The following is a 27150-nucleotide window of genomic DNA, read 5'->3' as shown; positions in this document are numbered from 1 at the left end:
AATCCTTCACTCATGATTGCTAAATTCTGCAGAACACCTTAGTTAAATTTGTCTTAGCCATGGCGATGCATTGGAATGGATCACCACGATATGCTGGACTGCATTTCACGTCAGTTTTTTGGTTAGGACAAATAGAAAGTGCAAGTACCCTATTTGTAGAAGCTATGGATTACATCCATGATCCATTCTTGCTATGAAATAACTTCCTTTGTGCCTTACTACACCTGCCTGCCTGCCCTTATTTCTTGTCAAGGGAATGATTGAACTGCAGCTTCCATGACCATGCATGGACCCTTTAGGATTGCTTTTCCAGCTTCCAGGCAGACTTGCTTTGCCAGGCATCAATCCTAAGCGTTCATTTTCTAGCAGCTGGGACTAGATCAATGTGCCTAGACAGGAGCTCTCTCAGACAAGGGCGCCATCCAAACAGGCCCGAAATCCAACAGGACAAGCTTGGTAGAACTGTCGATACGATACGACCTGGCATAGCCTGGCCACGGGCCATCTCAATTCTCAGATCCTCCGGACTCCATACGCGATTGCGTTCTGCCCGTGTTCCAGCAAGCTGGTTGCAGTCACAGCAATCAAACATGTGGGCCTCAATCAGATCAGATATTCAGACACGAAAGTGCTGGTCTTCGTCTGAAGATGCATGTTTTGAGCTGTGACAGGCTGACAGCAATGTCAATAGAACTCATGTAAGTTCTGGTCCAACAACGATCCATGCTTTGGTATGGCCTTCCATGAGAGTTCCATCACATTCACAGGTTGTGGCATTGATTGTAATCTAATTTCGTCCCTTTTCCCGGCTCCTGTCCAATTACATGCAGTTTTCAGGAGAAGCTATCAGTCTGTCTATGGTAGCTTCAATGCATCACTGACTGGTCAATCACCTGTATGTTCTGCTGCCATCCATATGGATGCCTGCTGTTCCTGAGACATACAACTGGGAAGCTGTAGTCACACTGTTAGTCAGGGGAATCCAGGTGCATACATAGGTATCAATACCATACATAGGTATCATACTATCTAATTGGTTAAAGCAAAGCATACATAGGTATCATACCATCTTATGGTTACTAATTTGTTCCCACAAGACGCACTAGGAAAATATAAACATAGATTCTTTTAAAAAAAGAAAATTAGAGACATTCAACCATCAATTTACACTATTGTAATCGCCATTGGTAATAATAGCCACTGTTCTATTATGTTTTTAAAATTAAAATACACATCTCTAACATTACAAAAATAGCCTAAAGTGACCCTGGATCAGTGTGACCCAACTTTGACATTAGCTTACCATAGGCTATAGGCGCAGGTAATCAATAAAATAATCTCACCTTCCTTTTGTAATTCCTGGTGATTAACGTCCTGATTCTAGATTCCTGGCAGCCTTCTTCTCGATGCTTAAAATTCCAGTGTTGACAATCTCGGAGCTTGCCAAGGATGACTCTCCAAGCAACAACTCCATCTCCTCAGGGTTCTGCTGCTGTTCCCATGGATGTTGCATCACCTTTCTCAACCTATCAAGCCTTTCAGAGACTTCCCTTATCGACGGCCTATTGGCACCAGATATCTCCAAGCACTGCTTTGCTAACTCGACAATCTCTTCTAGAAACTCCATGTTTTCATCATTCTTGAGTTGATCATCCAGTATCTCCTCCAGCCTGCCCTCCTTTGTCACAGAAATAAACCTCAATGCTAGGCTCTTCTCATCTTCAGGTGCATCAAGGTTAAAGGGCTTCTTGCGTGTGAGCAGCTCAAGGAGAACAACCCCAAAGCTATACAAATCACTCTTGTCTGTCAAATGGCAAGTCTGCATGTACTCCAGGTCAAGGTACCCACAAGTTCCTTGAACAAGTGTGACAAACTGCGATTCATCAGTTGGTGCCAGGATGGAAGCACCGAAGTCTGATACTTTTGCGGTGTAATCACAATCGATGAGGATGTTGGAAGACTTGACATCTCCATGGAGGATTGGTGGGGATGCCCATGAGTGCAGGTAGGCAAGCGCCTCAGCAGACTGATGGGCGATCTGTATGCGAGTTGCCAAGGAAATCTGCCTGCCATGGTTCCCATGTATGAGTTGGAACAATGTGCCATTCGGGACGAACTCATATACCAGCATGGGGACCTGCACTTCGAGGCAGCAGCCGAGTAGCTTAACGATGTTTCTGTGGTTGATTTGAGAGAGGATTAGCATTTCCTTGCCGAATTCTTTCTTGTGCTGCTCGTCAATGGACATACATCTTTTTACAGCCACTTCCACATTGCCTTTGAGAAGCCGCCCCTTGTACACAGTTCCATGTCCTCCCTGACCCAGCACTCGTTTCTCATAGAACTTGTCGGTGGCTTCTTGCAATTCTGCTTCAGAGAATATTTTGAAAGCAATACTACTACCTTGTTGTGATTTAATCTCCTCAAACAACATCATACCTCCGTGCTGTTGGAAGTATCTCTGTTTGATGTGCTGCAGCTTTCTCCTTTGTAGGATCAAGTATGCACATGTTATGGTAACGACTAGGACCACTTTGAACCTGCATGCAAGATTCACCACACTAATAGATTAGTATGTTTTTTGTTATAAAATTAAAGAAGAAGAATATATAGACAGCGGCTATGAAAATCACAACTGTTTGTAGGAAATAGTATAACAAACAAATTGTTAAGGGCATGCTTGGACAGTTTGGAGCACAGCTCAAACAGGAAGGGAGTGCCTTGCTGCAGGGCAGGGGAGTAGGGGAACCTACCTATGACTGGTCCCAAGAAGAGGACTTCTGATTTGCTATGCACCTGTCATTCATCATTGTTTTTCCCGGTGGACATAAACATGTATAGCCTCCCTGTATATTTATGCAAGTCTTCGCACCTCTTGCCGCGCAATTATTCGTAGTATTACTCTGGCATTCGTCGATATCTGAAAGGGAATAACAATACTTCATATATATATATAGACCACCGCTTAGAATCGTCGCATCGAATTTTCATGCTAATTTCTCAAGAGAGAGCACAGAAAATGAACCTGTGCATCCTCCTTCTCTGACGTAGGGATTGCCTTGATACCCGTCCAGGCACTTGCAACGGTAGCCTGGCCCGTTGGTGGTATTGACACATTCACTATTGTCGCTAACACATGCATATGAACTGGGGTCGTTCAACTGTGCACGCTCGCATGTGTCGAATGTAATCCTCCAGTCCATTACAACTGGAACTGTGCCGTTGTTTGCATACCAGAACGATGAGGACGACCTATATGTTGTGCTATTGCTAAACGCCTTCGCTTCCATCACTACAGTATAGCCGCAGGCAGTGGTGTCGTTGTAGTCTGGATTGAAGTAAGATTTGCAATACCCCATATTAGCTGGGACATCTGCCTCACAGCAGCCAGACCCAGGGGAGCATGAACTCATGTTTCTCGGTTCACCATAGCATTCAGACAAGCAACCTATGCTATACTGCACAATTAGCAGAAATGCACGACACGCGTTAGCCCTGGTAGTCTTCTGCTGGTAATTAAAAGGAAACTGAAAGAAACCTAGTCTACTAAATGAAGGTGATCGATCCTTGTGATTTGATAGTAATATATAATATACAGGAGTTCCATGAGAAGCCACAAACCAGGCAGAGCTAGTATGAAAAACTCAATGTGTATGTATTGCTTTATACCATCAAAATTCATATTCACCTTATTAATCATCGTCACTCACTACTAAAAAAATGATTTTGGGGGACAGTGTGTTTGATTAACAGAGGCGGATAAAAAGTAAGCCAATCTCTAAAAATAGGCACCGATTTTCAGAGGCGTACATCTCATTTTGGGAGACAACACCACCTCCAAAAATCCATTAACAGAGGCGAGTTTTTAGAAAATAGGAGCTATTTTCATGTTTGACTTCTCGAAGTGCGAGATGTGCACTAATTTTGGGACAGATGGAGTACATTGCAATAAGGTCATATGTACCCAATGTTAACTAGCTACAGAGTCGTATGCACTTGAAAAGTGAGTTATGTTCACCTCAATGCAAGATTTTGACACAGTATACAGTTTAGCATGCCAAATTAAGTATGGTAGTTCTACCAATTAATCCCCAGCCCCAAAAAATACTAATGGCAGTGAGCCAGTGACACCAACAGCTAGCAAGAAATGAAACAATGCCCAACCATTACTGATTCATACCTTGCTTGGCCCCTGGACGCGGAGGCGGGCGGCCTCGCCGCAGGCAGCCGGCGCCGGAGCAGGGGCCTGCACGCGCAGAGCGGCAAAGGGAGCAACGCCATTTGGGGATTGGTTGTGCCCCCGCGCCTGCCACCCTGCCGGTTACCCCACGCCCCGCCGATCGGCCGAGCCGCCGGTCACGTGCCCGTGACTGGCCCCGTCCCCACTCGCCTTCGCCTGTGCCTGCGCCTGCGACCGGTGGCCGTGGCCTGCCTCTTGCCGTCGTGCACGGATACGCCGCCGCTTCCCGGAAGGGGGGCAAGGGGCGCACGGTCGACGGACGACGGCAGAACAAGGGAGGATGGAGGAAGCCGGCTCCGCCGCTCCGGCGGCTGGTGGTGGCGCGGATCGGTGATTGTGGCGGCTGGCGTGGGGGACCGGCGGAGGACGGGAACGGGAGGTCGGTCATCGGGACTGGCCAGCCTAAATACGGACTAAACACACTACTCATGGGTACGTAAATGGACCAAATTTTTCACCTATTGGGTACGTAGGTATGGGTATGTTCTAGCAATCTCTGTACCCGTTTACTCATGGGTGAAAAATACCCGGCCCAAAACTAAATAAGCCCACTAGTCCATGTAAAATCTTAGGTTCACCCACCGGTCCCGCCTGACGACTTGGCCGCTGGAGCCCTCGACTGCTCGAGGGAGGCTCGACACCTGGCCTCCCGCCGCCGAAAAAATAGGCGCGTGAGTAAAACGCGTCGTTACCTCATCTCAGCGCTGGCAGCCTGGCACCGCAATCACCACTCGCAAAAAAAAAACGCCGCCACCGTCGAAAAAAAACTACGCCGCCTGCCCGCCCCTCGTGACCTCGTCTCGGCGTCTCGTGTATTCGCATCGCATCGAAGCGTCAGGAACTCGCCACGCCATGCCGGCGATGGAGCAACTCAAGCAAGAACGGTGATATGCTATTATTTGTCTAATTTTATGTGCTCTGGTTAGTGGTGGTTGCTGTTGAATTATTGATTTTCATGTGCGTGAATAAATTATTGGCGGGTACGGGTGACCTGCCGGGTATGATTTACTCGGCCGGGTATGGGTCTGGGGAAAATTCTCCACCCATGGCGGGTATGGGTATTCTGGCGGTACCAAATTTTTATGGCGGGGATGGGTCTGGGGTGGCCACACCCGATGAGGATTTACCCATTACCATCCTTAAGCCCGCTCCCTGGCTACCATGCCCTTGTCTTGTCGTTGGGCCTAACATTTGTGGGGGTAGGGGCCTAACATTTGGGCCACGACTTGGGTCTAGGTCGGATAGTGTCAGCATAGGATACGATTGGATGTCAACATTATAAATATGTGATTTGAGTATTCGAATACGGATACGGTATTGGATGTCGAATATATGGACTTGGATACGGACAGATCTGAATCCCTCTAAACAGATTCGGTCTCGAATACGGTCAAAAAATATCCGTACCGTTTTGATCCCTAGCTAGAGCAAAATAAGGAGAAAGCCATATTTTATTACTATCTAGCTACTATATAATAGTGGAAAGAATTTTTAAGGTTCGTCTTTGATTTTTTTTGTTTAGGCGATATGACCGCACCCACAGTGGATAATATGGATCCACACATGGAAAAGGTCACAAGAGACTGGACAAAAGGATAGGTTCGATCTCGTTTCAAAATTGTTCCTATTGCACTTTTTTCAAAGTCCAAATTGGCTGACTTGGAATGAACCTGAATTTCTTTATTGGCGTGTTAAACTCGGTTTAAAGTTAGATCTTAAACAACACAAAAAGTCAATAATAACAAGAAGTATATATATTTCAATGAATTCCAAAAAAATCAGTTGGCTCGTTGTACACCTCTGACCTCTCCCACCTATCTTGTGATTAAATTCAAGTGTTTAAAATCTGGCTATAGTTAGTTTACACTGAAATTACAATGCTAGATCTTAAAATTGGATGGCCAACAAGTTGAAACTTGACACCCTCTGTCGGGTTCATAAACCCGGGGTCCCTCAGGGACCGGCTTCCATGCCAAGGCTCGACCCGAGAGTAAAAACAATAGGGCAAAGGGGCGGTCCAGCAACCGACCGGAAGGCCTGGCCCAAGAAGAGCAACCCCCGCTCGTCAGTTACTTCGACCCACCTATCCGACCGGAGCGCTCGATTCGGGCTCCAACCGCCTCCGGACGGCCTCTCCGATCGGAAGGCCTGCCCCGAGCCCTACTTCCGACTCCGACCCCGCGTCTCTCCGACCGGGGTACGTAAGAACCCTGCTCGCCGCTCTTCTCCGACCGGCGCAACCTAAGCCGACTGGGGCCATCCGACCAGGGACGCCCGATCGGAAGGGACCAGGGACGAACGAAGAAAGCAGCACACGAGCCAAACCACGGTACAGGGATCATACCTTGTACATCTGCGGGAACAGTGTTCCACAACCACCCTGACACAAATAGTATTGTAGGCGCCGATATTTCTCCCTACAGTATTGTAGGCGCCGTTGGACTCCCGTACTGCGAAAAGCCCCTCACATGCCTCTGGGCATCAATAGTGTTGTAGGCGCCAGGATTCACCATACCCCGTAAATGTGGTGAGACTCCTCACATACCTCTAGGCCTCCAGCAGTATTTTGCAGGTACCGACGTCAACCCTTCCTGAAGAAGACAACGCAACCTCCAATATGCACCTGATATTCTACAGTGACATCAACTGTGTTGTGGGCGCCTACCATTATCCAATTCTCATTAGCGTGGGCAACAAGGCTTAAAAGCATCCGTACCCTCTCCCTCTCACCTGTAAAAGCCATCCCCTTCATCTATAAAAGGGGATGCACTCCCTCCAACGGGAGGACCGATTCACTCAAGCTCAGTTCCTTTAGATTCAATAGTTCAATAGCTCACAACCACAGAACCGCTAGGTTCGGACCTCAAGCATACGCTTGAACACTTAGCTCATAGCAGAGTTTCCGTCGCTCTCGGCCCTTCCGACCGGAGCTGACCGGGCCTCTGGTAACCCCCCCCCCCCCCGTCTTTCTCCTTCTTGTTTATAACCCCACTGCAGACTTCGAGCACCTGGGCTCAGGAATAAAGTCACCGACCGACCCAAACTGGATATAGGGCATGTTGCCTGAACTAGTATAAATCCTGTGTCATTGAATGCTAGGCCACCTCCGATCACAACGTACAACAAAACTATAAATATTCACTAGTTGGTCACTTTCTGTACCGACAGTTGGCGTCATCCATGGAGAAGATGTTGTATGTTCAACACTTTTTTGTCATTGGATGGCCCATTCTTCCACCACCCCCGCCGTGGCGGGCTCGGGCGATACGATTCGCTTCGGCTCATTGGAGTTTCCCGCACTCTCGCCTGTCGGGATGCAGGTTCCACCCATTTTCGAGCCATCCCAGGCCTTCCTCTTTGAAAGCTTAGACTTCGTCGCCGACCGGCTTGGCGTACTCTACCTCCATGAGGAGACTCATGACCTGGCACCCGTTGGAGAGACATCCTCCATCGACTCCGGGACACGCGACTTCAACGATGTGGCATCTGCGCTTCATTCCAAGCAAACTCTTTGCTCAAACCCCACTATAAGTAATATGCATACTTCTATTCGCCCTTTATTTACTATCTCCCACCAATCACCCGGAGGGACTGCACCGCCTACACCACAAACACCGTACAAATGGTTCCCCTATGGCCTCACGTCCTCCACGGATGCTTACGCTCAGGGGCTCCGAAGGGCGCTGGCACCATCCCCACTCATGTCTGAATTCGTAGGAATGGCAGGCTTCGCTCCTATCGTTTCCCACGAACTCCTGGATAACGAGGGCGAGAGTGACGGTTCCAACATCGGTGACGTGGTGCCCCGCCACCATCCGTCCCGGGAGTGCGCTATGGCGGACGGTCTAGGATAGCCGCTAGTGGTTGTGGAGTCTATGCAAACTCACACCTCTCTGGACCCGCGTGTAGAGGCCCTCGCGTCTGCGTAAGCGGACATCGAGGAATTACGACAACGGCGGCAGAACCAGTCGTCGTCTACGCTGGCATAGTCGGTGCGGCACGTTGCGCCCCATGCGCATGGCCCGACGAGTAGCGCCTGGGGTCACGCTCATCAGGTCCAGCACGACATCGTAAATGAGGGGAGTGATGTCCCACAATTCACCCGGGCCGGCCAGAATATCACTGCTGCAGCAATGATTTTGTGCGGTGTTCCCGAGCCCGTCGACCCCTAGGAGTAGGAAGTCTACTCGAACCTCTGGGTTCTAGTAGAGGCCGCCGCTGTCCAACAAGCGAAAAGCTCCGCGTTGTGACTCCAACCCACGCCCTCTCTCCCCACCGGCTCGCTCGCCGATGCAGCCGACAGGCTCGGCTCGGGGTGCAGCAGCTGCGCCATGGTCCGACTGGGCGCCTGCTCCACACCGATCGCTGGTACACAAGCGGCCCGATCCGCACCAGGACGCTCGTAGCGTCATCAGCGACCGGCATCAGGCCTGACACGATAACGATGTCCGCCGTACGGTAGTAGGTGACACGAATCCTAGCCAAACCATCGAGGGAAGCGGTGAAACGCGCCCCAGGCACGGTCACCGCCCGGACGACCGGAACCCTAGCCTTGAGGGCCCAGGGCCATGCGCCTTCAGCCAACGTATTCGGAGAGCACCGCTCTCGCAGTGTTTCTGGCCTCCCTCCAACATCACCAAATACACTGGGGAGACAAACCCAGGCATTTGGCTCGAAGACTTCTGGCTCGCCTATCAAGCCAAAAGAGTGGATGATGACTATTTCATCATCCAATATCGTCCCATTTGTGTGGGGAAACATGTTCGGGCATGGCTTGAATTCCTTCCACACGACAACATCCGTGACTGGGCAGACCTCAAGAGGGTCTTCGTCGGGAATTTCCAGGGGACGTACGTCCGCCCGAGAAACTCCTAGGACCTCAAGAGCTGTCAGTAGGAGCCCAACGAGTCCCTATGGGATTACATCTACATGTTTTCTCAATGATGCAATTCCCTCCCTGATGTCGTCGACACAGACATCATCAGCGCATTCCTCTTCGGGACAAACTGTGAGTCCCTGATCCACAAGCTTGGCTGCCTAAAACCCCATACCACCCGTGATCTGCTCGACGTTGCCACCAACCACGCCTCTAGCGAGGAGGCAGTCAAAGAGGTCTACAGCGAAGGCTAGGACAAAGGCAAGCCCATGCGCGCGGATCCAGACGAAGGCCCCTCCACTCAGAGGGGCAAGAAGAACAAGAAGGATCGGCACCGGTCGAACAATACCACATTGGTCGCCGTGGCTGATCGCACACCTAGGTAGCCCCAACAGGGACTGCCTAACCACTTGAACAAACTCATGGATGGTCCATGCCCCAACCACGCCTACCCCGTCAAACACCTCTACAAGGAGCGCGAGCTCCTCAAACATTTCCTCTGATAGGCCGGCGGGTCAAAGGAGCGAGACGGTAAGGAGCCGACAGCCAAGAAGGGAGGCGTGGCAGGCAAAGACAGAGACGGTTTCCCCGAATTTAAAGAGTGCATCATGATCTTCGGCGGGTTCGATGCCATCTGGACTAAACGCCAGCATAAGGTACACTATAGGGAGGCATGCGCCACCGAGACGGCCGTCCCCTCCTTCCTTAGCTGGTCGGAATCCCCGATCACCTTTGATCAGAGGGACCATCCCTCCTACGTCACAAGACCGGGATGCTACCCGCTCATCGTCAACCCCATCATCCGCAAGAAGCGCCTCACCAAGGTACTGATGGACGGGGGCAGCGGCCTCAACATCCTGTACATCGACACCCTCGATGCCATGCGCATCCCTCGATCAGAGCTACGCCTAGCAGGCTCCCCCTTCCATGGGGTAATCCCTAGAGTGTAGGCATACCCGCTTGGATAGATAGATCTACCCATCACGCTCGGTAGCCGGGCCAACTTCTGCTCGGAGGTCCTCACCTTCGAAGTGGTGGACTTTCCAAGATCCTACCACGCCATCTTGGGGTGGCCATGCTATGCAAGATTCATGGCAATCTCCAACTACACCTACCTCAAGCTAAAGATGCTGGGACCAAACGACATCATCACCTTGAGTAGCGCCTTCTCGCACGCCTTCGCGTGCGACCGCGAGCACTACGAGCTCACCACTGTGGTCGTCAACTCATCCGAGCTCCTGCAGCTTGGGGAGTCATCAACCCTAGCAGTCCCAGACTGCAACAAACCGACCTCCTCAATGGCCTTCTGCCTGCTCGAGGAAACCAAGGCGATGGGTGTCGACCCCACCGACCTAGCAAAAACAGTGCGAATCGGGACCCAGCTCCTGGCCAAATAGGAATGCGAGCTCATTGACTTCCTGTGCGATAATCGTGATGTCTTCGCATGGTAGCCTTCTGACATGCCGAGGATACCATGGGAGGTCGCCGAGCACGCACTACGCCTTATCCCAGACTCAAAGCCCGCCAAGCAACGCCTGCGTCATTTCGACGACGAGAGGCGTAGGGCCATAGGCGAAGAGATCGCTAAGCTCCTGGTAGCCGGATTCATCAGGGAGGTTTTCTACTCCGACTGGCTCACCAATCACGTCCTTGTCAGAAAAAAGATTGGGAAGTGGAGAATTTGTGTTGACTATACTGGACTCAATAAGGCATGTCTAAAGGATCACTTTCCCTTGCCGCGCATAGACCAGATAATTGACTCCACCTCGGGTTGTGAGATCCTCTCCTTTTTGGACGCCTACTCAGGCTATCACTAGATCGCGATGAAAGAGTCCGATCAACTCACAACCTCGTTCATCACCCCATATGGTTCGTACTGCTACGTGACCATGCCTTTCGGCTTGAAGAACACTGGCGCCACCTACCAAAGGTGCATGCAGCAATGCTTCGTCGACCAAATCAACCCGCCCGATCAGCCTGATCAGGCCAAACGGCCGAAACCAACAATCATCATCTTTGATGACATAGTGGTCAAAACAGCTCGAGCGTGCAATTTGATCGCAAACTTGGCCACGATGTTCGCAAACCTCCGAAGGTTCAACATCAAGCTGAATCCCAAAAATGTGTTTTTGGGGTCTCGAAGGGGAAGCTGCTCGGATACATCGTATCCGAGCGTGGCATCAAGGCCAACCACAAAAAGATCGTAGTCATCTCCAACATGGGTCCCATACGCAACATCAAGGGCGTGCAGAGGCTCACCGGCTACCTAGCTTCCCTAAGCCGCTTCATCTCCCGGCTCAACGAACGAGGGATGCCACTCTACAAGCTCCACAAAAAGACGGGCGCCTTTGTCTGGGCTGAGGAAGCCCAACAGGCTCTCGAAAGCCTCAAAACGTCCCTGATGTCAGCCCCAATCCTCGTCGCTCCTGAACAGGGAGAACCCCTCCTCCTTTACATCGTGGCAAGTAACCATGTGGTGAGCGCCGCCCTGGTCGTCGAGAGGGAGGAACTGGGACACCAGCTCAAGGTACAACGACCCATATACTTCGTTGGAGAAGTACTTACTGACCCCAAGGTCTGGTACCCCTAGGTGCAGAAACTCCTATATGCCGTACTAATGGTGACCAGGAAGCTCCTACACTACTTCACCGACCACGAAGTCACAGTCGTCACTTCGTACCCGCTCAGAGACATCATCCGCAACCGCGACACCGCAGGACGAATCTCTAAGTGGGCACTTGAACTCATGGGCCATGACATCAGATATACCCTCAGCACCGCTATTAAGTCTCAGGCTTTCACGGATTTTGTCACCGAATAGACAGAGGTCCAGCTACCGACCCTAGACGTCACCCATGATTACTGAACAATGTACTTCGACGAGTTTGTAATGGTGCCCGGCTCAGGGGCCGGAGTGGTTCTGATCTCCTCGGATGGGAGTAGGCTCCACTATGCCATCCGCCTCCACTTCTTAGCTTCAAACAATGCCATAGAATATGAGGCCCTTATCAACAGACTCTATATTGCCATCGAGCTCGGTGCTACGCAACTCTACGTCCACGGCGACTTGGAACTAGTCATTGATCAGGTCATGAAGGAGTTCTGCAAAAGCCCCCTCATGACAGCATACTACCAAGAGGTGCGCAAGGTCGAGGACAAATTCTAGGGGATCGTACTGCATTAGTCCCTTGAAGGGACAACGATGCCGCCGATTTTCCTCGCGAAACTGGCTGCCAGGCGGGATCCATCCCCAAGCAGGGTCTTCATCAACGACATCCATGAGCCATCTGCCCGCATCCTAGAAGGTCTGACCTAGACACACCTCGATGCCCAGCAAGCGCTCGGGGGCTCCGACCCCGATGCCCAGCCAGTGCCCGGGGGCTCCAACCCCAGTACCTCTACGTCACCCGTGAACGTTGCCGTACTGGCACTCGATCAAACCGACTGGTGAGTACCGCTACTTGCCTACCTCCTTGAGGAGGTTCTCCCACCTAAAAGGACTGAAGCCCAATGAATCGCTCGACGCACCAAGACCTTTGTCGTGCTCGGTAACAAACTCTACAAACGGAGTCCGTCGGGGGTACTCATGAAGTGCGTCCCCGTCAACCGAGGGAAGTAGATCCTCCTCGAGGTCCATGTCGAGATCTGCGAACATCACATGGCCCCAAGGTCTCTGGTTGGAAAAACCTTTTGCCAAGGTTTTTACTAGCCCACCATGCTACGAGATGTAGAGGAGGTCGTCCGTAGGTGCGAAGGATGCCAGTTCTACGCTCGGCAAACCCATTTATCGGCATAGGAGCTCCAAACCATCCCAATCACCTAGCCATTCGCGGTCTGGCATCTCGACATGGTGGGACCCCTCAAGAAGGGCCCAGGTGGCTTCACTCACCTACTTGTAGCAACTGATAAGTTTACCAAGTGGATAGAGGCCAAGCCCATCACCAACATCCACTCAGAAGAAGCGGTCAAATTCTTCCTCGACATCATCTACTGGTTTGGCATTCCCAACTACATCATCACTGACCACGGGACTAACTTCACCGGGAAGAAGTTCCTGGACTTCAGTGATGGGTACGACATTAGAATCAACTAGGCCTCGGTCGGACACCCGCGTACCAATGGTCAGGTCGAGCATGCCAATGGCATGGACCTCCAAAGACTTAAGTCACGCATCTTCGACTGACTCAACAAGTACACTGGGCGATGGGTTGCAGAGGTCCCAGTGATCCTTTGGAGCCTAAGGACGACCCCAAACCGATCCACGGGATTCACACCTTTCTTTTTGGCTTACGGACCTAAGGCAGTATTGCCCTCCGACCTCGACCATGGCACACCAAGAGTGAAGGCTTTCGACCGCGACCAAGCCACGGAGGCTCAACAAGACGTAGTCGACCTACTCGAAGAAGCCCATGAGACGACCGTCATCCGCTCCACCCACTACCAACAAACCCTCCGCAGATACCACGAAAGGAAGATCAGGGGAAAAATACTTGAAGTCACCGATCTCGTACTCCGGAGAACCCAATCAACGAAGGAAAAACATAAGCTCTCTCCACCATGGGAAGGACCCTATACGATAGCCGAAGTAATCCAACTGGGCACCTACCGACTGGAGGACAACAACGGCAACGTTTCAACAATACCTAGAATATTGAACAGCTACGTCGTTTCCCCCCTAAATTTGGTCTAAACTGCTTTTTTAGTTAAAACATGCTCCCGTAAGAGCACCCCTGCCCGAAACACTTTCAGCCCGGGTTGCTCGGGGGCTCCATAAGGGTACAATATTGAATATTACCTCTGTTCCTTTTTACTATCACACGATAAAACAACTTTGTCCCCAAACGGAAACACATTTCATTCCTCTGATTACCTTATGTAACTCTGTTCTTACTCCCAACTGGACGCACCCCGCCTTTCCCTACGGGTACGAACAGACAAGCCTCGTGGGCCACGCCACGGGCTCCCGAGGTCGCACCCTACGGGACAAATAGGCAGGTACAATAAAGAAAGGATAAAAACAAAAGTTATGCTAAGATAAACATAAAAGAATGAATATTGTGGTTCTATCACAAGGGCAGCAAGGATATATTCATTGATACAGAAAACTATTCACACGGGGACTCACCCACAAACTTAACTATTACATTCTCTACTGCTACAAATACTACTGCGGCCGCTCAACGACATTGCCTGGAAGCCAAAGAAGAAACCAAATGCAACCACCAGGGACCCGCTCGGCTCCGCTCCCTTGACTTCGGCAAACGCAATGGATACCTCCAGGGCATCGCACCTATAGATGCTCAGTAGAAGAACATGGAGCTCCTGACCTACTCATGTGGCCGAGGCAGCTCCTGGGTAGGGGCGCCGCTACCAAGGTATGGTCACCATGGCTGGAAGAAATCTCATCAAACATTATGAACTGGACGACTTGAGTAGCTGTAGGCATGGAACCCTCCACCGGCACAATCATGAGTAACCTCCCCTCCGACAAAGCTTGCCCAATAAAGATCCACCAGAGAAAATCTACACATAGCTCCATCCCAAAGAAGGCCTCGCAGATCAGATCTAGCATCATCCGCGGTGGCCTCTAGTCCGACATCACGCTTTGGGTTCACAAAAGGATCTGTAAGTCCTCCCCCTCGCTCACTCTCTCTCTCACTTAGGAACCGCCACGGCATACAGGCACTCTCGGTAAGAAGGAAGAAGGAAGAGAGACAATAGTTGGAGAACAGGCAAAGGACTACGACGGAGAGCCCTCTCCCTCCCCCTATTTAAAGAAGAAAAGCAAACAATCAGAGCGCAAAACTCTACCCCCATTCAATGCGGATGGGAAACGATGGGACACGCCCTAGCCGAAGGGACGCACACTGACTGATGGAGCAACACCGTGTCAGACGAAACATCGCCTGGCAAGGCGAAACATGGCCTAGGTATGGCCCACCACTATCACACGACCGGGCACAAAAACCAAAGTGTCACCGCACATGGGCGGCTCCCCGCTTCCCCAGGACAGACCTAGGAGACCAAAAATGAAATCTCCGCCGTGAGAGACCAACCGGCCCCCTGAGTCGATCGAGTCACTCAGTATCCACACCGAGACATAGGTAGGAAGCGAAGGGATGCCCCATGTAGGCCATGCCAACTCCATCACGAACGACGAGCATAGGTCCTGGTCGGACATTTTCTGACTGAAGCTCTCCAAAGCCCCGTCACTCCAGTCGTCAAGGTAAACACTATCAAACCCCCTCTATTTCATTATAAATCATTTCATACATCCATGCGCACATTCATTCCATACGCCCACGCCTCCTGGATGATTTAGGCCCTGAACCGCCTGGGGGCTCAGGAACTAAGCATCGCACGTGCAGTGAAATGCATTAGAAGGCTCCATGTTGCGTCACGAAGTGGCAGTTGCCTCATTCGACATGAGCAACCAACAGAGCCAGGGGAGAAAACCGTAGATGTGCACCGTGTGGCCCTCGCTCGGTCCGGCAAACCGGGTCATCTTAACCTTCTCATTCAATCCTGAACCTCTCGCCAGGCCCATAGAATCTCTGTCAAGGGGAGGCTGTTAGGCCACCCGGGCCGGTCACCGGAATGACCTAGGCATCTGCCAGGTTATAGGTAAAGGAGTAGTGGAATGTCACAAGAGGGCTATGCCGACCCTGTCATGAACGACGGACTCGGATTCTGCTCGATCACACCCGTTAGCGAACTCACTGAGCTAGTCTTCAAGCCCGAGCGATCGGGACAAGCAATGAAACTCAGCCCCTCCGATTGTGAGGAACCAAGGATGGGGTAACGCACACAACTCACATCGACCCCCATAAAGTCCCGACAGGGATCGGGGGCTCAAGATAAACGCCAAGGATAGTGACCTTGAACTCGCCAGATCCACGACCCCAACTTGCCCGGTCCCACGGTGCGCATCGACGCCAAGATCCACGAGCACCGTCTCATTCGATCTTTAACTAACTAACTACGCTTCAGCTCCATATGGCTTCACTTTTGACCGCGCTCCAAAAAATCCAGGGACCGTGACCCTGAACTCGCGTAATGGCTTCACTTCTGACTGCGCTCCAAAAAATCCAGGGACCGCGACTCCAAACTCACGTAACGGCTTCACTTCTGACTGTGCTCCAAAAAACCCAGGGATCATGACTCCAAACTCACGTAACGGCTTCACTTCTGACTGCGCTCCAAAAATCCAGGGACCGTGACTCTGAACTCGCGTAACGGCTTCACTTCCGACCGCGCTCCAAAAAATCCAGGGACCGCGACTCCGAACTCACGTAACGGCTTCACTTCTGACTGCGCTCCAAAAATCCAGGGACCACGACTCTGAACTCGTGTGAAAACTAACTGAACTAACTACCTCGGCTACGCAGGCTGCGCCGAGGCCGGGATCCATGACTCCGACCCGCCCGGTCCCACAGCGCGCACCGACGCCAGGACCCACGGTCTCGGTCTTGTCCGACCCATAAACTAACTATTTAGAAACCATGGCACGCATCGATGCCAGGGGTTGTCCAAACTAACTCCCTCACCTGATCCCACGGCGCGCATCGATGCCAGGATCAGTGAGCTCTCTCATGCCTGAACTAACTCCCTCACCCGATCCCATGGCGCGCATCGATGCCAGGACCAGTGAGCTCTCTCACGTCCAAACTAACTCCCTCACCCATGCTTGGACTAACTTCCTCACCCGATCCATGGCGCGCATCGACACCGGGATCAATAAGTTATGTCTCATCTTCACGCCTAAAAATGCCTCGGCTGCACAACGACGCCTTGGTTGACAAAATTTCATCTCAGACTAAAAACACGCACACACGCTCGCTAAAACAACACTCCCAGACAGTTCTGCCCGAACCCCCCCAAGGATTCGGGGGCTACACCCGCGGGTGCGCTCGCGCGCACCCGCCGGTAAGACAAAAATCCCTCGAACAATTCTACCCGAATCGCTAAGGGACTCAGGGGCTCCTGTCGGGTTCATAAACCCGGGGTCCCTTAGGGACCGACTTCCATGCCAAGGCTCGACCTGAGAGTAAAAACAACAGGGCAAAGGGGCGGTCCAGCAATCGACCGGAAGGCCTGGCCCAAGAAGAGCAACCCCCGCTCGTCAGCTACTTCGGCCCACCTATCCGATCGGAGCGCTCGATTCGGGCTCCAGCCGCCTCCGGATGGCCTCTCCGATCGGAAGGCCTACCCCGAGCCCTACTTCCAACTCTGACCCCGCGTCTCTCCGACCGGGGTACGTAAGAACCCTACTCGCCGCTCTTCTCTGACCGGTGCAACCTAAGCCGACTGGGGCCGTCCGACCAGGGATGCCAGATCGGAAGGGACCAGGGACGAACGAAGAAAGCAGCACGCGAGTCAAACCATGGTACAGGGACCATACCTTGTACACCTATGGAAACAGTGTTCCACAACCACCCTGACACAAATAGTGATGAGGACATCGCCACGCTGGACACATCGACGCCATTGTCTTCCCCAAGTTGCAATTCGTTTCCAACTCAGCTGCCACGTCGTCCTCGGATTCAGCAGACACGTCGTCACTGTTTCGGTCATAACTTCCTCATACGACATCGAAACAGGCCGTTCTTGGATGCGTTGGAAAGGGGACGACGACGCCGTCGTTTTGGATCTGGTCCCAGCTCCAGAAGGTCTGTGGATCATTCTGTGTGACCACGGCAAGGTGCTGCGTCACCTATTTGGGCCAACTTGGCCATGTATCGTGTCGGGCCTTAAGCCCAAGTTGTGGGCGCCCAACCCCTGGCCGTCCCCAACCCTAGGTCGAGTCTTAGACTATAAACACAGCCGCCGCCGCTGCTACACAATTGGGTTTTGTTTAGAGTTTAGTTTTCCATCGAGAAACTGAATCGTTCATTGTAACTGTGGTGACAAATCCTTTTGCAGTGATCCAGGGCCCCCGTTCTTGATCTCCTCCACTGTGTCGATTAGTCCTTTGGAACCGAGTTCTTGAACCCTCTATTGATATTCGCGTCATTCATATTTGCAATTTCAGATTGCGTGTTTTACCTTCTTGCTTGTGCTCTTCGATTCGCTTGCAGGAAAAGCCTTCTTGGCGAGGTCAATCAAGTTGTGCTTGGTTGATAACCAACGGAGCGGTGGTGTAACGGTTGCAGGGTTCGAATCGTGTCTGATTTGAAGCCGGATCGCCAACGTCGAGATCTCCACAAATCGAACTTACCGGCTACCTCTCGGAAGATCGGGCCTGTACTCATCAATTGGTATCAGAGCTTTCAGGTTTACCGCGAGGTATAATCTCGTTTGCCTTAGATTCATATTTGTTCATTACCTAGAGTCCACAAAAAGCCCAAATATATTTCAATTTCCGCTGTCCTATCGCCCTTTGTGCCTTTGCAATTTCGTTTCAGATTCGTGTTGTTGAGTTTGTGTCCGTGGTCGAGTCTTGTTGCTGGTTTAGGATTGTGTTCGTGGTCGTAGTTCAATCGCCCGTTGCTGTGATTTTGTTTTCCGCCGCTATCCCATCCACCGTTCCCAAACAACAAGTCGAAGCCACCACATTACTCGACTTGCCCCGCTAGCCGCCTTGTGTAACTTCTCGCCGCCGCGCAAACCCTAGATAGGTTGCCAGCCGCTCTTATTTTGCCTGCATCGCAGCCCTCCTTACATCATCAGGCGAATACCTACTACTGTGATCGGTGTTAGAGTTTAGGGACGTTTTGCCCTAACTGCCGCCGCCGTGTTGTGCCTCACGGAAAACATACCTTGAGATACCTTCGGTAAAACAGGCATAACTTTTCGCTCGTTTATCAGAAAAATCTGAAATTTTTTGTGCAGCTTCTTGACACCATTTGGACCCGACCCAAACTCGGCTTCGCCCTGTTTGGTTTCGTCAAAATTGCCAAAAAAATTCGGGAAAATATAGAAAAAAAATTGTCAAGGTTTTTGCACGCTTTTCAGGGAACGTGCTGAATTTCTGTAGACCACATCCCACCTCAGTTGTAGGTGCCAATTTTTGTGGTTGCATCTTTTGTGATCCTTGTTCAGAGAAAAGTATAAAAAAAATAGTAAAAAAAAAAAAAATTTTGATTCCTACTAGTGCCTTTTGGAAAAATCCGGGGAAAAATTCAGGAAAAAGGCGAAATCCGGGCTATTTGCTTGTTCCGTGAGTTCTTTCGATCGTCCTTTGTTTTCACCTTGTTGCGCTACGTCTCGACACGTCTTAGCCAGCACCTGTGATTTGTACTTTGGATCCAGATTGAACAATCGCTACTCTGCACTCGTTAATTGCTAATCCTTGTTGTCATATTGTGTGCCTACCCATAGCTCCACATATTCTTCTGTCAGCACAGGTTCATCTTGCAACTGTTACCCACGCTCAACAACAGATTGCTTCGCCACTTTGGTTTTGCTCCTGTTTGGCGTTGGTAAGAATACAGGCAAGACGGTGGTAAGCCGCTTGTGATTTTGCATTCCACTTTCACCACCATCACCACCACTTGTTTCCTTTTAGTTGATAGGGATAATACTTTGGTGTTGTCTTTTTCTATCTTCTAACCATGGCAGGAACTCCGACGGACTTCAATGAGTGCGTGTCCAAGGGCGAGCTTGCAACGTTCATGACTGAACAACGCAATCTTATGACCGAGCTGACGCGCAACGTGAATAATCTGGTCACCCGCATTGAACAGCTTGAGCAACGCCCTCCGCCTTATCGTGCTGATGATGAAGATGCGGATGCTTTTGGTGATGAAGATGCGTATGCTGACGGTGGTGCCCGTCGCCGCCTCAACTTCAATCGTCGCGGCATGGGAGGTAATAATCATGGTAATAATGATCCTTTTGCTAAAATTAAATTTAGTCTACCTCCTTTTGCTGGTAATGTTGATCCAGAGGCATATTTAGATTGGGAGCTTGCTGTTCAACAAAAATTTGATTCTCATAATGTTCCTCCTGAGCATAGAGTTAGACTTGCTACTAGTGAGTTTACTAATTTTGCTTTGTTCTGGTGGAGTGATCTTTGCAATGCTAATAATGCTGCTGCTGTGCCTCAAACTTGGAATGTTTTAAAGCAACGTATGAAATCTCGTTTTGTTCCTCCTTATTACCAACGTGATTTACGTTTGAAACTACAAACTTTAAAACAAGGTGATAAAGGAGTAGAAGCATACTATCAACAATTGCTTATTGGTTTAGCACGTTGTGGTATAAATGAAGATGATGATGATGCTAGTGCTAGATTTTTTGGTGGTTTAAACCATGATATACAGAACATACTTGATTACAAAGAATGGCGCAATTTTTCCCAATTGTATCATCTTGCTATTAAGGCCGAACGAGAAGTACAGGGACGCAAACAACACCAGCCTTTCAGGTCTAACAATGGGAGGAATTTTCAACAGCGTTCCGAGCCAGAGACGCCCAAGCTTCCTGTTGCACCACAGCCATCTACACCTCCATTTTCTTCCGGGGTAAGTAAATTGTCTAATGTGCAGTTTCCACAGCTGAAGAAAGGTGGCACTCTGGGTGCTTCTACTAGCTCCTCCTCGTCCAGCTCTAAAATCATTTGCCACCGATGCAAAGGCATGGGACATGTCATGAAGGAATGCCCCAGTCGTCGCGCTTTCATTGCTACCGAGGATGGATATGTAAGTGCTAGTGATGTTGAAGATGATTTAGCCCTTGCTGCTAACATTGATGCAGATCCCATCGAGGGCGATCAAGACAAGGAGGCCATCACCATTGACTCCGTGGCTGCTGCCGCGGACTACCCTAGCCTTCTTGTGCAGCGTGTGTTGAGTACACATGTGGTACATGAAGAAGAGATGAAGATCCAACGCCACAATTTGTTCCACATGTATCTCATTGTGCAGGGTTGTCGTGTTCTCACTATCATTGATAGCGGGAGTTGCAACAACTTGGTGAGTTCAGATTTGGTTGACAAGCTTGGCTTGACCACACGACAACATTCGTATCCATATAAACTTCAATGGTTCAATAATAGTGCTAAGACTAAGGTATCTAAATCAGCACGCATTAGCTTTTTCATAGGCTCTTATCATGATACTGCTGATTTTGATGTTGTCCCTATGCAAGCTTGTTCTATTTTGTTAGGTCGCCCATGGGAATTTGATAATGATGCTTTACACCATGGTAGAACTAATACATACACTATCATACATAAGGACAAGAAAATTACATTGCTACCTTTGTCTCCTACGGATATTATTAAACATGCTAATGAGATAAAAAATAAACCTCCAACAGACATTGCTAAAAATAATGGGATTAAGTTAAAAGGAGGTGCTTTTCTTGCTACAACTCCTGCTACTGCTGAGTTATGTGATAATCCTGATGCACCATGTTATACTATGTTTTGTCAACCTTTTATGTCTGGTGCATTGCCTGCTGTCACTAACCTTTTGCAGGAGTTCGCTGATGATGGGATGGAGTCGAGGATGACTCCAATTCTACAAGGAGGGGATAATGAGGACATCGCCAAGATGGAGTCGAGGACGACTCCAATTCAAGAAGGGGAGGATGATGAGGACATCGCCACGCTGGACACATCGACGCCATGGTCTTCCCCAAGTTGCAATTCGTTTCCAACTCAGCTGCCACGTCGTCCTCGGATTCAGCAGACACGTCGTCACTGTTTCGGTCATAACTTCCTCATACGACATCGAAACAGGCCGTTCTTGGATGCGTTGGAAAGGGGACGACGACGCCGTCGTTTTGGATCTGGTCCCAGCTCCAGAAGGTCTGTGGATCATTCTGTGTGACCACGGCAAGGTGCTGCGTCACCTATTTGGGCCAACTTGGCCATGTATCGTGTCGGGCCTTAAGCCCAAGTTGTGGGCGCCCAACCCCTGGCCGTCCCCAACCCTAGGTCGAGTCTTAGACTATAAACACAGCCGCCGCCGCTGCTACACAATTGGGTTTTGTTTAGAGTTTAGTTTTCCATCGAGAAACTGAATCGTTCATTGTAACTGTGGTGACAAATCCTTTTGCAGTGATCCAGGGCCCCCGTTCTTGATCTCCTCCACTGTGTCGATTAGTCCTTTGGAACCGAGTTCTTGAACCCTCTATTGATATTCGCGTCATTCATATTTGCAATTTCAGATTGCGTGTTTTACCTTCTTGCTTGTGCTCTTCGATTCGCTTGCAGGAAAAGCCTTCTTGGCGAGGTCAATCAAGTTGTGCTTGGTTGATAACCAACGGAGCGGTGGTGTAACGGTTGCAGGGTTCGAATCGTGTCTGATTTGAAGCCGGATCGCCAACGTCGAGATCTCCACAAATCGAACTTACCGGCTACCTCTCGGAAGATCGGGCCTGTACTCATCAAATAGTATTGTAGGCACCAACATTTATCCCTACAGTATTGTGGGCGCCATTGGACTCCCGTACGGCGAAAAGCCCCTCACATGCCTCTGGGCATCAATAGTGTTGTAGGCGCCGGGATTCACCATACCCGGTAAACATGGTGAGACTCCTCACATACCTCTAGGCCTCCAGCAGTATTTTGCAGGTACCGACGTCAACCCTTCCTGAAGAAGACAACGCAACCTCCCACGTGCACCTGACATTCTACAGTGACATCAACACTGTTGTGGGCGCCTACCATTATCTAATCCTCATCAGCGTGGGCAACAAGGCTTAAAAGCATCCGTACCCTCACCCTCTCACCTATAAAAGCCATCCCCTTCATCTATAAAAGGGGATGCACTCCCTCCAACGGGAGGACCGATTCACTCAAGCTTAGTTCCTTTAGATTCATTAGTCCAATAGCTTACAACCACAGAACCGCCAGGTTCGGACCTCAAGCATACGCTTGAAAACTTAGCTCATAGCGGAGTTCCCGTCGCTCTCGGCCCTTCTGACCGGAGCCAACCGGGCCTTTGGTACCTCCCGTCTTTCTCCTTCCCGTTGGTAACCCCACTGCAGACTTCGAGCACCTGGGCTTAGGAATAAAGTCACCGACCGACCCAAACTAGACGTAAGGCACGTTGTCTGAACCAGTATAAATCCTGTGTCATTGAGTGCTAGGCCACCTCCGATCACAACGTACAGCAAAACTATAAATATTCACTAGTTGGTCACTTTCTGTACCGACACTCTCTTTAAGAAATGTTATGCAGCGTATTCGGCTCGGCTTGTTTCAGCTTATTCTCTCTCATAGAACACTATTGAATCAACCAAAACTAGCCGGAACAAACTAATACACAGTAGTTTTGTGTACCAGGCGAACGGGCTGATGGTATGTTTACTCCCTTATTATTTCTAAATTTTCTAGCCATTAACGTGGTAATTACAAAAATATACCTTGTTTTTGCTAAACTTAAAAAACAATTCATTGCCATCTTGTGGTGGAACAACTTTCAGAAATTATCCGCCTGTGAGAAACGATTTTATGTATATCCGGGCAGACACTTGTGTCCCGTGAGGAGAATAACCTAGAGACATATTTTAGTTGAGGATGTGTCAGCATTTGGAGGTAGCAGTAGAAGTTCACGCCGCTTCAAAATATGATTTTTTTAATGAAAACCATTCTATGGGAAAATGATTTTACCAAATAAATGATTTTTAATGAAAATCATAGGAATCATTTTCCTAGATAAAGACTTTCTAAAAGTCATTCTCCCAAATAACGACATTTAAAACTTCTTTCCTTAATAATTTTTTTGATCTAAAAAAGAACCCAAAAACCTCTAAAAGTTGTATAATATTTTTAAATAGATGTTAAAAATTGAACGCGGACTATTTTGCTTTTACATGGCATCATAGGTTTTGCAAATTTGTAAATGTTTTTTTTCCCAAAATAGAAAATATTGTATTTGACTTTATGGTTAAACTGTTTAACCCAAAATGTATTTCACAAAATAAAAAAGTTCATCTAAATTTATGGTTCAGAATTAGTATTTTTTTTTCATTAATTACTTAGCTTACGTGCTCAAGTGAAATCCAAACTTTGTTAAGAATTTTCACTTGAGCACATATGCTAGGGTTAAATGGAAAAGTATTGATTTCAAGATGATGAATTTAGATAGGATTTTTTGTATTTTTGGGATGAAACAACTTAACTACAAAGTAAAATATATTTATTTATAAAAAAGCAAAACCTATGACGCTAGACGATATAAGTAAAATGGGTCATACTTGATTTTAAGATCTATTTAAGAATTATATTAATTTTAGATTTCTCGTATTCTTCGTTTTAGATCAACGAAATTATTAAGGAAAAGCAACACAAAAACTAAATGTCTTTCTTTGTGAGAACTACTTTCAGAAAATTCATTTTCTAGGAAAACAATTTCTTAAATTTTTAGATCACCTAAAAAAAGCATTTCCCAATAGAGCAATCATTAAAGAAATTATACTTTAAGTAAGATCATTTTTCCGATAAATGATTGCAATTTCATAAAATTCGTTTTCCCTGAGAACGATTTTTGAAAGTCATTTTACTATAAGACAAAAATATATTAATTTTGGAATTTAACTTATACAAGCTATATTTTTATATATTTTCATAAAAAGTGCTTTTTAAAATAAAAATTCTGCTTTAACGTTCTGCCTTTTGTAATAACACAGTATTAAGATAGTACACATAGATTCCATTTCACCGACTCCTCAGGGAAATATAACTACCATCTTGTGTTCGTCTTGTTTTATTTACCCGGCGTGTTCTGTGTGTAACTTCCAAGTATATAATGTACACATAGGTTGTTGTGACTTGTAAACCTCTTCCCGCCAGGGATAAAATACCAATTTGACACTCTATTTGTCTAGCATAGGGTACATCATTGCGAGTGAGTACGTTGAATCATGTAACGACGTCAAATATCTCGTGTGGGCTACTCTTCTATGGGTTCTCATATGAGTGTCCATATGTGCTTGTCACTGCCGAAAACGTCAAATTTATCGAATGTTTTTATTTTTGCCGAGTGTATTTTGTCGGGCACTCGGCGAACAAGTTTTTCGTCGGACACACGATGTATACTTCTGTAGGTTGGGAATTGGTCCAGATGGTTGTATGATACGTTTATAGTTACATGTCCAAATCTAATTATCTTGTTCTGAAAGATATTTCCTTTGTTTTTTTTCATGTATGCTAGGGCCCTTAAACCTATGGTTTATAGTCAAGTTAGAAGGTAAAATACTAATAATTTCTTGAACTTTATAATGGTCTATACAACATGAAGACTTATGTAATATTGGTGTTCCGTACATCGTACTTATAGGTAATAGTACAACACATGTTCATACATATGTTATCGTAATATTGTTTTTTCCCGTTGCAATGCACGAGCATTTACCTATATTTACATATATACTCGAACCTATGTACAAGATGGTGTGGAGATGCGGCGGAACTTATCCGTGGATTTATTGGCGCACGAAAGAAATGAATATCGGAGATTTCTTCCTGTCGATATAAAACATTATCTTAGTCGTATCACGGAAAGATCTATACAGTAGAGCCTGTAAATCTGCGACGTTGCGCTCTCCGTGACTGTGTTAAATTCATAAACTTTGCCTTTTGGATTATATGTCACTTTAATGTAGATATTTAATTTTTACAGTATTATTATCTTGTCGTGCGATCCGTGTGTTTTTAGTATAAAATATTAGCTATCCCGTAGCAACGCACGGGCATGCTACCTAGTGTTATCTTAAATTAAAAAAAAAAACTTACAAACATCTATATCGAGAGAGCAGCTTAATGAGGTAGGCTCCTTGTGGTGGAACGGAATCAGTTCACGTACTAAGTTTGAGTCTTCAATTGAGGACAGTTGACGATGTGGGTCTCAATAGTGAGGCATCTTTCCAGTGACTTTGTCAATCTTAACATACTACCATAGTCTATTGAAGGTGTTTTTAGGGATATATATATGCATATGTTTGATTGGAATAAGTATATATGTGTGTATACATATGTATCTATTTATTTATAAGTATATGTGTATATACACAAATTTATAAGTATATGTGCGTATACACAAATACTTCCTTCGTCTCAAAATAAATCAATTCCTAGAGTTGTCTTTAGTTAAACTTGATTAAATTTAATATAATTAATAGAAAAGAAAGTCAAGATTTAAGACACTAAATTAGTATATTAGTAGATACGCTATAAACAATGTTTTTATAAAGTACACATTTGGTGTCACAAATATTTGTGCTTTTTCTGTAATTTTAGTCAAAGTTGAAATTTTTTTATTTAAGACAACTCTAGGAATTGATTTATTTAGGGATAAAGAGATGATTATTTATTTATCTATACTGTTTTTCTTGGAAGAAAAAAGAGTTCAATGAAACTTACATATTCGGTCGTGATATAGGCAACCGTGTTGCAGCCGATGACAAAGATTTTGTTATCCTCTTGTGAGAACCTGAATGCCGAGTGTGAAATTTCCTTCGCCCCCCGTGCCCTGCTTCATCTGGCGCGCGCCATAATCATAGCACCACCAAGTGATGTCCATCTTCAGCCATGCTTTGGCGTCGGGCACTGAGATCTTGGTCACCTCGAACGGCCCACTGAAAGGCCTTTCGGTGCCGTTGACAAGACTGCAGGTGAGATTGAAGCCACCGTTGATGGCGCACTGATCGCCGACGCCGAACGGGTATGGGATGTCGACGTCGCCACACCTCGATTTGCAGCCTGCGGGCCGGTGCGCCGGCGGGACGTCGGCGGCTGCGGCTAGCACCCAGACAGCCGCCGGGAGGCAGAGCAGGAGAGGAGAGATGGAGGGCAGAAGCCTTGCCGTTGGGTACTTCGTCATCAGCTCTAGGTAGTAGTAGCTTCTAGCTAGCTAGCTTTCCGTGGGTGGTGAACTTGTGGTTGTGTTGCCATCCGTGTTATTAGCGCAATAGTACCATATAAAAGACAAGGAAAAGATCAATACATTAGGTTGTGTTTAATTCAGAGACGAGAAGTGATGGAATGGACCGTTCTAGTTTTCTATGATGGGACATATATCTCTATTTGGTTAGGGAATGAGGATATCCCTGCTTTATGTTTGGTAGAAAGGATGAGAAGAGA

The 27150-nt window shown here is 48.2% G+C and overlaps 1 pseudogene; it reads right to left on the bottom strand.

The window, feature by feature from the left end:
* Window positions 1-1048: 1048 nt before the first annotated feature.
* On the bottom strand, window positions 1049-26942 carry LOC136541276 (putative wall-associated receptor kinase-like 16; annotated as a pseudogene).
* Between the last annotated feature and the right edge of the window lie 208 nt (window positions 26943-27150).

This window comes from Miscanthus floridulus, chromosome 3 (genome assembly GCF_019320115.1).
Source record: "Miscanthus floridulus cultivar M001 chromosome 3, ASM1932011v1, whole genome shotgun sequence".
Classification (NCBI taxonomy): Eukaryota; Viridiplantae; Streptophyta; class Magnoliopsida; order Poales; family Poaceae; genus Miscanthus; species Miscanthus floridulus.
This window is presented reverse-complemented; position numbering and strand designations above follow the sequence as displayed.